The following is a 15,107-nucleotide window of genomic DNA, read 5'->3' as shown; positions in this document are numbered from 1 at the left end:
TGCGTACAAATCGAGGGACAAACTGTGAAAAGGTGGCATTTGGGGGAAGCGGGCGGCAGCAGGAGAGGGCTGTGGGGTACCCATCCCTCGTCCCCCTCCACCTGACCTGGCAGAGAAATAAAAGATGCTCTCCCAGAAGAGAGGGGTAGAAAACACCCCTCCAGCCCTCTCCAACTGGAACAAACCCTCCATCTGGAAGAGACGGGTCCTCAGTGATGTGTCTTCTGCAGTGAGCACATCTCCTGCACAATTTACCCTTACGTGCTGCCTCGTATCTGGCCCAGCACTGGGATAAGAAGCACAGCATCGTGTAGAGCACGCCGCAGAGAGAATCCAGATCTCCCTTGAGACTCTGGGGCTTTTTAACCTAGGAGTAGTTAACCTCAGCTTTAGTTTTTTCCCCATATTCCTTTCCATTATGGATTATTACAGGATATTGAATATAGTTTCCTATGCTCTACAGTAGGACCTTGTTGCTTATCCTTTCTATATGCAATAGTTTGCATCTGCTAATCCCAACCTCCCACTCCATCCCTCCCCCACCCCGCTTCCCCTTGGCAACCACAAGTCTGTTCTCTATATCTGTAAATCTGTTTATTTTGTTCTTTACAGAAAAAAATAAAGCTTCTTGGATGTGGATATAGCATATAATACTATATAGCAGCCAGAGGAGACAGAATAAAAACTCCACCTCCTTCACAAAGATGCCGTATTTCCCCCACCCCTTCTGAGCTTTTCTTCCCTGTGAAATGTTTCAGAGGAGAGCGGCTAGGGTGATGGCCCAGGAGAGATTATGTTAATGACAAGCAGGATAAATGCTCAAAATGATTTGCACAGAAGGAACCGGACCGGCTGATGTTTGAAGAGGAAATCCCGGAGGAGATGCGCCACATAACTAGCCTTCCTGTGTCAACCCTGAATCCGATAGAAGTGTCTGAATCTAGAAAAACAAGTTCACGGTTTCTCCCTCACCCACCAACGCTTACAAGCTCCGTACCAGCGTTTCCAGTCGCAGCCATCATTCTGCCGTCACCTGTGCGTTTGTATCGATACTAGTGTCTGCTCTTGTAATGCCAGTAAACCCCAGGGCACTGCTCTCCATGGAGCCCGGTGCCACGAGCTGGGGGCTTGCGGACGGGCTGGGCTCCCAGTTCAGCCTCCAGAGAACAGCACCGGGGAGACCAGGAATGGATGCCCCCAAATCACTGGTGACTTTCCACCATCACACAGGCCTCCCTTATTGCGGGAGGAGCACAAGGGCCAGGTTACCGAATTCTCGGGAGGACTTCCAGCTGCTTCTACATCCTCTGTCTCCACACGCTTGCTCCCGTTAACGGCAGCATCTGTGGCTGAGAATAAGGTCGGGAGGGGGGCTGCTAATGGAGGGGAGGGGAGGGTTCAGGGTCGCAAAGGCACGAGGTGCCCGGAACCTCAGAACATCCCCACCACCCTTCTCTCCCTGGGAAGAGCCACCCCACGTGGGAGACGGGATGACCTGGGGCGCCTGCATGAGCAAACGTTCTCTGACCCTAGCAGAGTGTCAGGCACACGTGCACGGAAGCGTTACAGCATGATGGTCGAAAGCTCTGGGGTCAGACCTCATGTAAATCCACTCCCAGCTGTGAGGTCTTTGGCAAGCACTAATAAGGGGTATTATTACTATCAGAGGCTACCGGGGGAGGGATCCTAGCTACGTGTACAGGTTAGCAGGGGCTCCTTGCTTTCGAGAGGGTTTTGAGGACAGAAGTCATAAACCACAATGCACTTACAGAGCTCTGAGCTGCGAAAGCAGGGCCACAGGAAACTTAATCTAAAGGAGCAGACGTCTCCAGTAGTAGCAGTTTACGCAGACGAGCCTGCTTCAGATAAGATCAAAAGCTGCTTTCACCCGATAATCTCAGTGTCTTATGATAAGATTGTTTGGGCTCTTGGGTTCTGTGCCCACAAAGCCGGTCTCCTGGGGTAAGTCTCAGAGCGGCCACTTCAAGGAGGATGATGTGGCTTCCAGTAAACAGGGCAGTGTTAAAATCCAGGGCCTCCTGCACCCACGGAGCGGCTGTCCACAGGGACGCCCAGTGGCTAACGCCATCTCGTCATTGGGCCCCATGGAGACGGGCGCTCTGGACGGTCAGGGAACACCTTGGGGAATGCTGGCCCCGCCCACGCCCGCAGGCTCTGCTTTGCTCCAGGTGAGCCATCAGCAGAGACTCCCACACTTCACACAGATTCGACCCTGCAGGTCTGGGATCCCTGCATTTCCAACAAGCCCCCCAGCGGTGCTGATGCTCCTGGACCCAGGGATCTCACCTGAGAGGTCTGCTCTTCCTTGAGAATCCCAGTGAGTCCAAGACAGTCCAGGAGGCCCCTGGAGTTCCTTCCGCCACAAGGCAGAGGCCGTGCCAAGAATCCGGGCCCAGCCTTCCAGTTCTCTGGGTGCTTCAGTCACACTCAGGATGCTCAGCTCTCTGTATCCAGGCAGGTGCCTCTCTCGGTCCCTATGCTGGTGGCGGTGGTGGGTCGGTAGCTGAACTCAGCTCTGTGTTCTTCCACAGAGTAGGGTGGCCTGCCGTCTAAACCCGACGGTCTCATCTTCTTTTCTGAACTGTTTTCTCTTGTCGTTGATTAATTATTTTGATTGAGAACGTCATATGTCATACATACATGACACAGACATATAAATAATAAGCACAGAAGATTCTAACCCATCATTAAAACATCGATTCGGCTAATTTCACTCGAACTCCACACTGTTGGATTTTTTTAATAGACGATTTTTAGAGCAGTTTTAGGTTCACAACACAACTGAGCAGAAAGTACCGAGAATTCCCGTACCCGCTCTACTTCACTGACTAACTAACCTTCCTAAGGAAGTCGGGAACCACAGTGAGACGGCAGGTCCCAGCTGGCCCGACCTTGAGACGCTCATTCCCTTCAAGGGCATGAAAGTCCTTACTTAATTTATTCCAAGAACCTTGCTTTAGCTAGAGATGAAGACTCCAGGTCCCGTGCCCCCACCCCTGCCCAGAGCAGTGGAAGGAGATGCTTATGTGAAAGCTTTTGTTTTCTGAGTACGAAGTTAGTAATTATTACTTTCTTTTTTAAACAGTACTTCAGCAAAGCTAGAGTGTCGCAGCCCAGGAGGCAACTCTGAAACAGAGACCAAAATGTACAAATAGTCTCTCTGAAAGCACCCCAAAGGCTGAGCTGTGACCTCCCAGAGGAATCAGTATTTCAAACGAGCCTCAGGGCTTCTGGAAACATGATTCGATCTTCTCAGCCAGCCCCTCCCGCCTCCCCCCTGTTTCCTCCACACTGCACACCTCCCCCCGACCAGCTTCCACCCACTTCCCACCTCCAAACAGAAGGGCAGCCCACCACTGCACGCCAAGCCACAGCTCCCAGCTGCAAACTTCTAGAAGGAACAGGGGACTTAGCAGAGGACCGTGGCACCAGCCCTACGTTTAGGAAGACGGCAGAGGCTTAAGAATGCCATCCGGAGGATTCCAGGTGACCAACTGATCAAAATTCCACCTCCCAGGACACTGATCTGAAATTCCCTCTGGGTGTACAAGTGTAGAGAGAGGAGAAGATGGTGGAGGAGAATGACAGGGGAACACAGCATTAAGATGGGGAGAGGCAGCGACAGGGACCCCGGGTGCGAATGCACCTCCCTTTCAGCCTCGCCACCGTCCCCCACCCATCGCACCCTCGCTCCTGGGCTGCCGTCGGGCAGACTCAAGGTTAACGGTTCTGCTGGAGTGGTCTGACATCACCAGCTTATGGAAACCCTGATCCTGTCCATCCTACAGCACTTCATGTAACCCTAAAGCAGCAGTAGCAATAATATTGTTGCACTTAATATACATGAGACGCTCCAGCTACAAACTGAAATCATGATCTTCATTTTGCAAAGGAGTAAGAAAAACAGAGAAGGTCAGCAATCTGCCCAAGGTGACAGCACACAAATGACAAGGTCAGGGTCTAAGCCCTGTTTCACCCACCGGCAAAGCCCACACTCTCTCCCACTTTGCCAGGCGGCTTGCCTTCTGATGGGAAAACACACAGTGGAGACCACCTGGGGAGAAATGCAAGGAGTCTTCCCTTCTAGCGCCGAGATTACACCCTCTCATTTGAATGTGTCCATGTCTCAGGGGACAGCAGCAGACACTGCAGCCACTGACAGAGCAGGTAGGTGTAAAGAGAGCCCTCTGTCAAAACTGCGCTCTCTCGAAGCCGTGTTCTGAAAGGATGCTGCTTACCCCGCTTTCCTGGCTCTGTGCCCCAGATTCCCTGCGTCCAGCAGTCACAGAGGTGGACATCAACTTCGGTTAACAACAATTATCCTCAGGAGGGTAAGGACGGGCTGGGGGGAGCAGGGTTGAACCTGCACTGCAGCCGGAGGTCCCCACGTGTGCCATGCAGGCTGCGCCAGGGGAACGGATCCTACACAGATGAGGCCGCCGGTGTAGATGGTCACTTGCCCATCCCTCCAGGGAGGCCTGGGCGGAGCCCCTTCTCCACCTGGACCTGGAACAGCTCCTATTTGGGGCCACCCCTTCATCACCCTGCCCTCTCCTGGGCCACTGCTCTCCTGACCTGCCCTCTGAGTCTTGCGACCCTGGTAAAGCACTGTCACCTGGCTTAGTCAGGGGCACTGGGTGCTCTGTCTTTCTGCTGGATTGGGAGCTGCCCGAGGGCAGCATCATTCAGTGCAGCAACCACAGTGCCTTTTAGGCAGTAGGTGCAAAAGAAATAGTTACTGAATTTGATGAAATTTGCAGGTCATTTCAAGAGTCGGGCTTTGAAAAGTCCCTTCCACGCCAAAGACAAAATCATCCTGTTTGCACAGCAGGTGAATGGAGGTGACGCCTTACAAAGCAAAAAGGCAAACGCCCACCCCCGACCCCCCGGCCCCCTCTCCCTCACTTTGCTCCTGTCTTCCCTCAGTGGATGTTATCAAGCTCTGGAGATCTAGAAATTTAAAATGCACACTTCTAGTTTAGGGGAAAACCAGACATAAAACATCTCATCTTATGACCTGAAAGAGGCCCAGTGGAGGCACACAGGAGACGCAGAGGGATGGACAGTGACGGTCCGCACGGAGGGCGGGGAGGCTTCCCGGGAGTGGCCCTTGAAGGAGGGAAGGCTTCACAGAGAGACCAGTGAGCACAGGAGCACGGAGGCCGCACAGAACACGGGACGGTTGGGAAGAGCAATTCTCAGGGACAGGCCTCCAGGTGGGAGGACAGGTGTGGGGGCGCTAGTGAAGACGCAGGCGGCGCCAGTGTGGCCACAGTCAGTCTACGTGCCGTGGGCTGTGGGGTCCTCCAGGGGGCTCTTGAACAGTATCTTGAAGGATGAGAAGGGGTTCATCAAGAAGGAGCTACTCTCCTTGAGGAGAGCATCTGTGTCTTATCCTCCCGGGACAGCCACCGGCCCCTTCTAGGATCATCCATAAATATTTGTTGAAGAATGCATGAAAACCCTCCACAACAGCGCCGCTCAAACCTTCGCGTGCGTCCAAATCCCCTGGAGAGGTTGTTGAGCACGACTGCTGGGCTCCGCACCTGCAATCAGTTACTGATCAGTAGATCTGAGAACACACCGAGAAATGCCGTTTCTAACGAGCTTCCAGGGGCCACTGGAGCTGCCGGTCCACAGACCACACTTCAGGTAGCACCGGTTTGTGTAGCTTTCCTCCTCCTCAGTTTATGTGTAGAAGTCTGAAAATCCTCAGAGATAAGTATTTCGAGGGGACCTGGGATCAGGAGATGAATAATATCTTACCTTTCTATATTGCTTTAGAGTTTCCAAAATATTTTAATTTATCATGTTTGATCCTTGTGATTCTGTGACAATATTATCCCATTCTAAGGATGAAGACGCATCCAGAGAGCTAAAGCTAATTGCTCAAGGAACTATAGGTGGTACAAGACGCAGTTAGCAAATATATATCTCACAATGGAGCTCTGTCCTCCACACGGAAAACAAAGAATTTTGAAAATAAAATATTAACTAATTATAAATATTCCCCTCTAGTAGATGATTTTCGATATCACCTCCCTACAGTGTTTTTGAGAAGTGAAGGAAGTTCTGGGATTATAACTCACTTTAAGTAAGACCTAGGTATCTATTCAAATTGATGCCAATAATAATGTCACTATTATTATTATTGCATAAATAACATATCACAATATTATTTTAACTCTCATTTGTAGTACATTAGGTAAGAGCATGAACTCTGGACACAGACCTCCTAGGTTCTAATCCCAGCTCTGCTGTGAATTAGCTGTGTGACCTTGGGCAAGTTACTCTCTTCTCTCAGCATCCTTATTTATGAAAGAATAGATAAGAATAAGAATAGTAATTAATCAGAGAGTTTTTATGAGAACTAAATGAGTCAATAGATGTAACATGCTTAGAAGAGTGTCTAGAGCACACGGTAAGCTGTATACATACGTACGTGTGTATACGTATCATATATTATATCATTATTAGTAACAGTGCCCCGAAGCTGTTCAGCCCTCAGGCCCGGGCCAGGTGGGATCTGCAGGAAGCCTTAATTCAGACCAGGAGTCCTGGGTGTCAAGGCTCAGTTTTCTGACCCAGAATTCTCTTTCTCAAAAACAACACAGAATCCCTCCCTCACTTAGACCAGCGAGGAGGCATCCTCGAAAAAGAATGTCAGGGAAGGATTCGCAGAGCACCCCGGACCCAGCCCTTGTCTCGGAGGCAGGAAAAGCCCAGGTCCCTGGGGGCAGCACCCCAGGACAGCCAGGAAGAGCAGGATGGGAAATGCCTGGCAGTCCTGGCTGAGCCCCCAGCTTGCCGACACTCACGCCCCACCCGGATTTGTACGCGAGTTCCAAGAAGGAGCTGAAACTGCAAGTTAGAAGGCCGGTGAATTCGGCACCACGTCCAGGGCCACCCTGACGGCGTCCCCTGGTCTGGCACTAACTCCAGGTGCTGGACTTTGGGAAGTTGCTTCCCAGGGTTGTTTGACCCCTGCGTACTCCCCTTGTCTGGGGCCTTCCTCTGACTGTTGGTGCTTGGCTGACGAATCCTTCCTGTGGGCAAAGACCCTCCTGCACAGACGGCTCGCGTGCAGCTTTGCTAGCGGTTGTGTGTGCTGCCCCCTCAGGAAGCCCGTGAGTCGTCTGTCATGGAATTAGGGACACAATTCACCAAACTGAGCTCCTGTCCTCAGGGGCCTGACTCCCTTTCAGCATGGCGTTCTAGGGCACGTGAGAATGATTCAACACGAACACCGTGAGGGAGACCCTCCAACCAGCGAGACAAGACTTTCCCTAAAGAGTCTAACGACAGAATAGAAATTCTTGTGGAGTCTGTAGGACTAACGTCCAGATCCAGCTTCTACAGAGCACCTCAGACACTCAGACACTTTGTATATGAAGGGTCGGCTCTAGCGCAGTCTCCTTTCATGAGAGCATTTTAGACAATTGTTGGTAAAAATAAGAAATCTATATTCTTGTGGAATAACAGGCATTACCATTTATACAGGTTAATTTATAAAAGAAATTCTATTTGCACACAGGCTGAATTTATAAAATCTCTCTCACTGAAACTGATTCAAGACCTAATGCAAAATGTAGCTGTATTTTAATTTTACATGATAAAGTATTTTCTGTCAGCAGTAACCCAATGATACTTTCAAATTATGGTAGTTTTTAAACATAAACTTTATCAAAATTCTACTACAACTATATGTTGTAATTGTTAAGGCAAAAGTATAAAATCTGAGCGCCCTCAATTCCACGGAATACTGACTCCCTGGGGAAAATAAACTTATTCCTATCTAATACCACATAAACCGAAAAAAATACAAGCTGCTTTTTTTGCATAATAATAATTTGAGGAAAATAAAAATGCAGTTCATAGTTCACATCCCAATGGGCATTTTACAGGTCATTGAGATAAAACAGATGCAATACTAAGAACAGAAATTTGGTAAAATGATGACCTTTTTATATAATAAGATTTTCCTAGAAGTGTTTTAATTATTATTAAAATAACGTTTCCTTTGGCTTTTTACAAGTAGCCTTACTGATATATAATATCAATACACACTAGAAAATTTACATACTATACAATCAACGCATTTTAATTGTGCAATTCAATGAGTCTTAGTAAATTTATAGAGTTGTGCAACCATCCCCACAATCTAATTTTAGAACACCTCCATCACCCTAAAAAACAAAACAAAAACCTCTTTTCTATCTACAATCATTCGTCATTGCCACGCCCTGCTCTACGCAACCATTATCTACTTTTCGTCTCCATGGAGCTGTCATTTTGGGGTATTTCTTTTCTTTTCTTTTCTTTTTTTTTTTTTTTTTTGGCGGTACACGGGCCTCTCACAGCTGTGGCCTCTCCCGTTGCAGAGCACAGGCTCCAGACGCGCAGGCTCAGCGGCCATGGCTCACGGGCCCAGCCGCTCGGTGGCATGTGGGATCTTCCCGGACCGGGGCACGAACCCGTGTCCCCTGCATCGGCAGGCGGAATCTCAACCACTGCACCACCAGGGAAACCCTGGGTATTTCTTATAAATGTAAGAACAATACATGTTCTTTCATTGACCATAATGTTTCTGAGGTTCCCAAAGAGCCAGACCCGCTCCCCTGCCACCTGCCCCCAGGTCTGCCCAGCCTGCCACGGGGTTCTCCAGACCCCCTACCCACATGGAATCCCCACTGTCCTGTGTTTTCTTCTCGGACTCTGTCACGTTCACAGTATGAGTGTGTATCTCAGTCTGGTTGTGTCTTTTCATCCATGCCAGCGCCTTTGCCTGGGAAAGCAAGTGTCACTCTTTGGGACAGCCCCACACACTTGTGACAAAGCCCCTATGTGAGCCCCCTGGCCACGCTCGGGGTGTCCAGAGAGAGGTGAGGGCCTGGTCTAACTAGGTTTGGGGTAAAATGCAGCCCTTGTTGTACCAACTGTAACTCAGCAGCAATCTCTCCCAGACTCAAGAAAGCAAGTGAGCTGGATGCCAATTACAAAAAGAGAAACTTCAAATCCATTCTAATTTGTAAACAATAAAGTAGAATCGGTGGCAACTTTTATGACTTAAACTATTATTAGTGTAAAAGGCTAACCCACACCAGTGGGTCCTGACATGACGGTTGAGTGTGAAAGGGGGCACTAGAAATTGTCAAAGGCCGTCAGTTACAGCCTATAAATGATGCATCAGAAACGTGAGGAGCACATACTCTTCACGAGTCCCCATTTTTCTGTTGCACGTCCTCACAGTGATAATTTAAAGATGCAGTTATAATTACACATGGATCCGTTGTATGGTGTCTGTGTTTTACTGCGAGCATTAATACCGAAACATTTGACCACGTCAGTTGCAAAAATCCATCAATCACGAACAGAAAATTAAAGACGTGGTTAGACTGGGTCTTCTACTTCGTTGTGAACTTTCTGTTTTGAGAGGCAGCAAGGTCAGCCCAATGGTATACATGTGTGATCCGTTAATAACCCTTTGACGATTCTTATGATGATGATATGGAATGTTGGTTGCAGTTATAGAGTCCATAGTATGGTAATTAACACAAGGAAATCCAAAGACCGAGTTGTAACTCCTTTATAGACACCGACTTTCCCTGTGATTTTTTTTCATAAATTGTTTAGACTTTCTGTGCTTCTAATTCAGCAACTGTAAATTACTACAGTAGTAGGCATGCTACTTAGCACTGAAGTTTGTTTCAACAAAAGATGCCCACCTCAGAGAGCTTCCCAAGTGGTTTAGAAAGGTTCCTCCTAAAACTGTAATTCAACACCTAGTGGTATCCTATTAAGTATTGTCAACCCCAAGCCAGCAGAGGAAAAGAGAAGCCTCTAGAAGACATGAAATCCTGCACCAAAGCTCCTACAAGTTTATTCAGAGACCACTTGAAAAGGCTTAGTTGTGCGTTTCACAGCCCACAACAAATACCTGATGTGCATTAAAGACATGCAGGCCCTAGGCTGACCTCTCTGCACAACGCAAGGAGCAAAGGCCCCTGCAAAGCTCTGACACTGCAGAGGGCGGGATATGCCAACATGTACGTAACTACGTTAGGAGACAGAGAAAAATAAACGGCACAGAATAAGCACACGTAAAATGACAGGGTCCGAAGAAGGGAGACACTAAGGGAAGCCTTCGTGAAGCGGGGACACTTGGTCTGGATTCCAGGCAGAGGGTGGGGCACGAATGGGCAGAGGCAGAAAAGCACAAACACAGGGAAGTGCAAGTCATCGTCTGGCTGCTCAGCAGAGGTGGGTGAAGAGGGTTGAAGCTGTAAAGATGTCTGGTTTCAATCAACAGACAGTTACCGTAAGAAAATCCACTTAAGAGTTATCTGAAGACAGGAAATGAATCCCAGCGTGCTCCAGGGGGACTGCAGTTGGAAGGTTAGAAATGAAGGCTCCTACCCCATTGCTCACAGGGCCCCGCAGTCTAGCCCTTGTGCGTGTCTGGCCTGGTCCTACTTCTCTCCATAGACCGACTCATCCGTGTGAACAACAGGTGTGTGTGGCATTTAGCTGCAGTATAAAAGCCTGTTAGCTCCTCTCTCACAGTCAGGAATCCAGAGGCACGGGGTTCCGCAGTGTCAGGACCCGAGCTCCACCGGGAACCTGCTTGCTCCAGGAGGCCATGCAAGCTCCAGCTGTCATGTGCACCTCTGAGCCAGCAGAAAGGAGGAAGGGGACAAGAGCACACTTCTCCTCCTGAGAGAACTTTCTGGAAGTTGCACATAACATACCTGCTTATTTAGGGTGACCATGTCATATGCCACCTAAACTGGAAAACTTGTGAGGGTGAAAGAGGATGCTATTAATAATCACACCAGGCACTTCCCTGGTGGCGCAGCGGTTAAGAATCCACCTGCCAATGCAGGGGACACGGGTTCGATTCCTGGTCCGGGAAGATCCCACATGCCGCGGGGCAACTAAGCCCGTGCGCCACAACTACTGAGCCTGCGCTCTAGAGCCAGTGCGCCACAACTACTGAAGCCCACGTGCTCTAGGGCCCATGCTCCGCAACAAGAGAAGCCACCACAATGAGAAGCCCACGCGCCGCAACAAGAGTAGCCCCCGCTCGCTGCAACTAGAGAAAGCCCGCGTGCAGCAACGAAGACCCAATGCAGCCAAAAATGAATAAAATTTAAAACAAAAAATCATACCAGGATAACAGGCATAAACTACGACATTCCCAGGACTTATGGGGGACATATATATATATATATATATATATTCCACTGGCCAGAACGTAGTCAAATGGTCACACCTGTCTGTAAGGGAGGCTACACGTACTGTCTTTATTCTGGGCAACTATGTGCTCAGTTAAAACCTGGGAAAGAGGAGAAAGAGTATCTCTGCCCCAAGCGCCCTTTGACACCCAACAAATCTCCCAGTTTGACTTTGTAAGTTGTCACCGTGTATAGACTGGTCTCCGGTAGGTCAGGCTCCTGCCCTGGTCCAATCAGCTATGAATGGGAGAGGGCATGAGGGCGGGACTTTTGGACTATAAGTCTCTCCTCTCAGGGGTGGTGTCCAGGAGCAGAGACTGAGAAAGGAGCCTGGGCAGAGCAGGCAAATTGACTGACTTGTCAACGACAATAGGCTATAGATCCATTGCAGAGGACAATAAAGGCTGGAGTGGAAAATCACACTCCAATTCAGCAGGCAGGCGGTGGAGAATCGCCAGCAGTTTTTCTAGCAAGGCACTGGTGTGAATGGAGCTTTACTGACGCAAGCTTATCCTGGCCATAGTGTGTGGGCTGATTTGGAATAAGGTGGGATGCAGAGCTACAGGTCCCCTTAAGTAATCCCTGCATTAGGCCAGGTGAGATTAAACTTGACCTTGAGCAGAACATTAGGAGGCAGGGAGAACTGTTAAAGCCAGGTAGGCACTTAGAGCAACACGGGGTAGCTGGCAGTATAATGGCAAGAGAACAGTAAGAAAATCTATAAAAAGGGGAATCACAAATTCAAAATCACGACAGTTCGGGCACGTAGTGTAGTGCACTGAGTACACGTGACTGTCTTATACACCACGTATGATGATGTGTGGTCATAATGCCCCATTCTTGAAAACAACATTCATTATACCACGTTTCAGAAAGCAATAAAGTTTGTAATACATTATATTAAATACTTTTATTCAAAATGGTAAGAAGTTTTGTGTTCTTTTGAGAGGTAAGCTTAGGTATCTGGAAGATTCTCGTATACAAAACATCTTATTTCCCAAATAATAATTAAATGAATCCTCACCATACCTGAAACCATTATGCCGTCAAATGCATATTACAGGACAGCTCTTGGATGTGTAGGTTATGTTTATCTTGCTGAACATCAGATAGAAAGCATGGCTCTGGAGACCCAAGCTGAACATTTTAAAACCTCAGCTAGGGACTTCCCGGGCGGTCCAGTGGTTAAGACTCTGCCCTCCCAGTGAGGGGGCATGGGTTCGATTCTCGATCAGGGAACTAAGATCCTGCATGCCACACAGCGCGGCCCCAAGAAACAAAAACAAATCAAAAACAAAACCTCAGTTAAATAAATATATAAAACTCATTCAAAGAAAGTCAAGCCTCTCGTCTATGGCAGAAATGCAGCTAAATAATGCACAGCACCTTCGTATGACACAGGACACTCAACATCAGCCCTGGGTAATCACACCTATTGAAAGGTGTGGGTTTCCAATTGAAAAGCTAGAGTTTACATGACCCTCCTTTGAAGGACCAATTTCTGGAACCTTTCAGTCCTTGATCAGAAAATGTGGACTAACAGAATGATAGGAACATAGACGGCAGGTACAGAAACTTGTGGCCATCTCTTCTGCTCACACAGAAATACAATAAACAACTAGTTCTTCTCAGTACGATGCTCTAAATTTAAAGAAATACATGTATGGAAGGTTCACAGGAGGCCTCTTTGGTAATTTTGAATAACAACTGGGAAAACTGTCCTAGAATGGATGAAAGCAAAATACACACAAAGAAGCTTCTAGAAATCTGAGCCTCTGCATCTGATTTCAGAAGCAGTCCTCCATTTCCAACAGGGATTTTTTTAAACATCCCTCACAGATTATTTTTGACTTAGCCAAGCAGGGAGTCTATTTTAAAGCTCTCAATTTGAAAGTCATGGAAGCTTTATAAAGTTCTCCACCTGCATCTCTTTTTAGGAACAGTCCTTTATCCTCTAAAGGATGAAAACCTCTAGCAAATAAAAAGTTTGTTAAGCTGTCACTATCAATAGGATAAAAAAAAAATAACAGCTGACAAAGAAGAAACAAATTGCATCTTCGAATAAGTTTTCTTGAAGCTCTTGTTAAAAGCTATAACCTCTGATGTTAACTAAACTTAACCTATTCTGACCCTGGTGGTGGCCCTTAACCTTTTCTTTCTTCTGCTTCCTGTGACTGCTGGAGAATACTGGCCCAGTCCTTGGAAAAGCGTTCTCTGGAGCACACAAAGGCCCAGGCTTCCTGGTCCCCAGTCAGGAGGCCCCGGATCGACCGAGGGGTCAGCACCTGTGCGGAGAAGCAGGTGACAGTGGCCCAGTCCTTGGAAAAGCGTTCTCTGTGGCACACAAAGGCCAGGCTTCCTGCTCCCCTCTCAGGAGGCCCCAGATCGACGGAGGGGTCAGCACCTGTGCGGAGAAGCAGATGACAGTGGCCCAGTCCTTGGAAAAGCGTTCTCTGGAGCACACAAAGGCCAGGCTTCCTGCTCCCCCATCAGGATGCCCCAGATCGACTGAGGGAGGGGTCAGCACCTGTGCGGAGAAGCAGGTGACAGTGGCCTAGAGCAAGTTGTAAGCATGTCTGCCCTTCAACTATCACGCTGCAGCTTCAGGCGTTCAAGCCACTGAAGTTCAGATTTTCTTTGTGAATGCAGACTTTAAACAAATTCATCTATTGCTGTTCAACTGACTGTAAAATTGGTAGATTTACTGTTGCCAAAAAAAAAGAAGAAGAAAAACTGAGAGCTTTCACTTCCACTTCGGTAAGGTCATGGATACGTCCCAGGCTGCAAGCAAAACAGCCTTTAAAATCTTTGCAGTGGAAGCTAGCAACTTCCAGGGGGTGAAATCAGCCCAACAGTGACGGAAATGTCCAGCGGAAAGTCCTCCCTAGACAGTAAACGTGTGAAACTCCACATCTGAGAACTTGCCAAGATGTAATGATTTGCTTTTAATTCCATTTCCCTCAAAGACGGGAAACAGTGAGAGCACAAATTTGTTTCATCACTAACATGATATTTACTGTTAGTTCTGCTTCCTTACATAGCCTTCTAACTAGATCTCATGTGGCTGTTTAAACACATTATTGGGTTTTCTTTATAATGTAGAACACTAATAACTTGGTCCTGCTTTGCTTTGACTTACACAGTAGGAAACAGCACCTTTCATCAAGTTTCCTGTACTAGCTCTTTGTATTTCTGCATGATGTCTTATCATGGTAAAGGAAATTATTTTCATTAAGTGTTTCAAAATGACCAAAGTTAACTGACTCACTCCTAAACTTAACATCTTTGAAATGGAAGCATGTGGCCCTGTCGTTTTTCCCAAGGAGACTTTTGAACCTATTTGTTTTCTGCTTCATTCGGTTGCACAAGAGATTTTTCACAGAAGATAAATGGCCCTTCCATATATAAATATTCTTTTACTTAGTAGACATGAGAGCTTTTTAAAAAAATTCATCACACTGTTATTCATTTTAGACAAACTTGTTTTGCTCATTCCCAACCACCATCATGTTTTAAACATTGGTGCCATCCCTTTTGATAAATGATTAATCTGGAGTCTAATGTTATGGGAAATTTTACATGATAAAGAAATTTATTCTGGGACATCCCTGGTGGCGCAGTGGTTAAGAATCCGCCTGCCAATGCAGGGGACACGGGTTCGAGCCCTGGTCCGGGAAGATCCCACATGCCGTGAAGCAACTAAGCCTGTGCACCACAACTACTGAGCCTGTGCTCTAGAGCCTGTGAGCCACAACTACTGAGCCCGCGTGCCACAACTACTGAGGCCCACGCACCTAGAGCCCGTGCTCTGCAACAAGAGAAGCCACCGCAAGGAGAAGCCCGCGCACCTCA

Source organism: Stenella coeruleoalba, assembly GCF_951394435.1.
Source record: "Stenella coeruleoalba genome assembly, chromosome: 18".
Lineage (NCBI taxonomy): Eukaryota > Metazoa > Chordata > Mammalia > Artiodactyla > Delphinidae > Stenella > Stenella coeruleoalba.
This window is presented reverse-complemented; position numbering follows the sequence as displayed.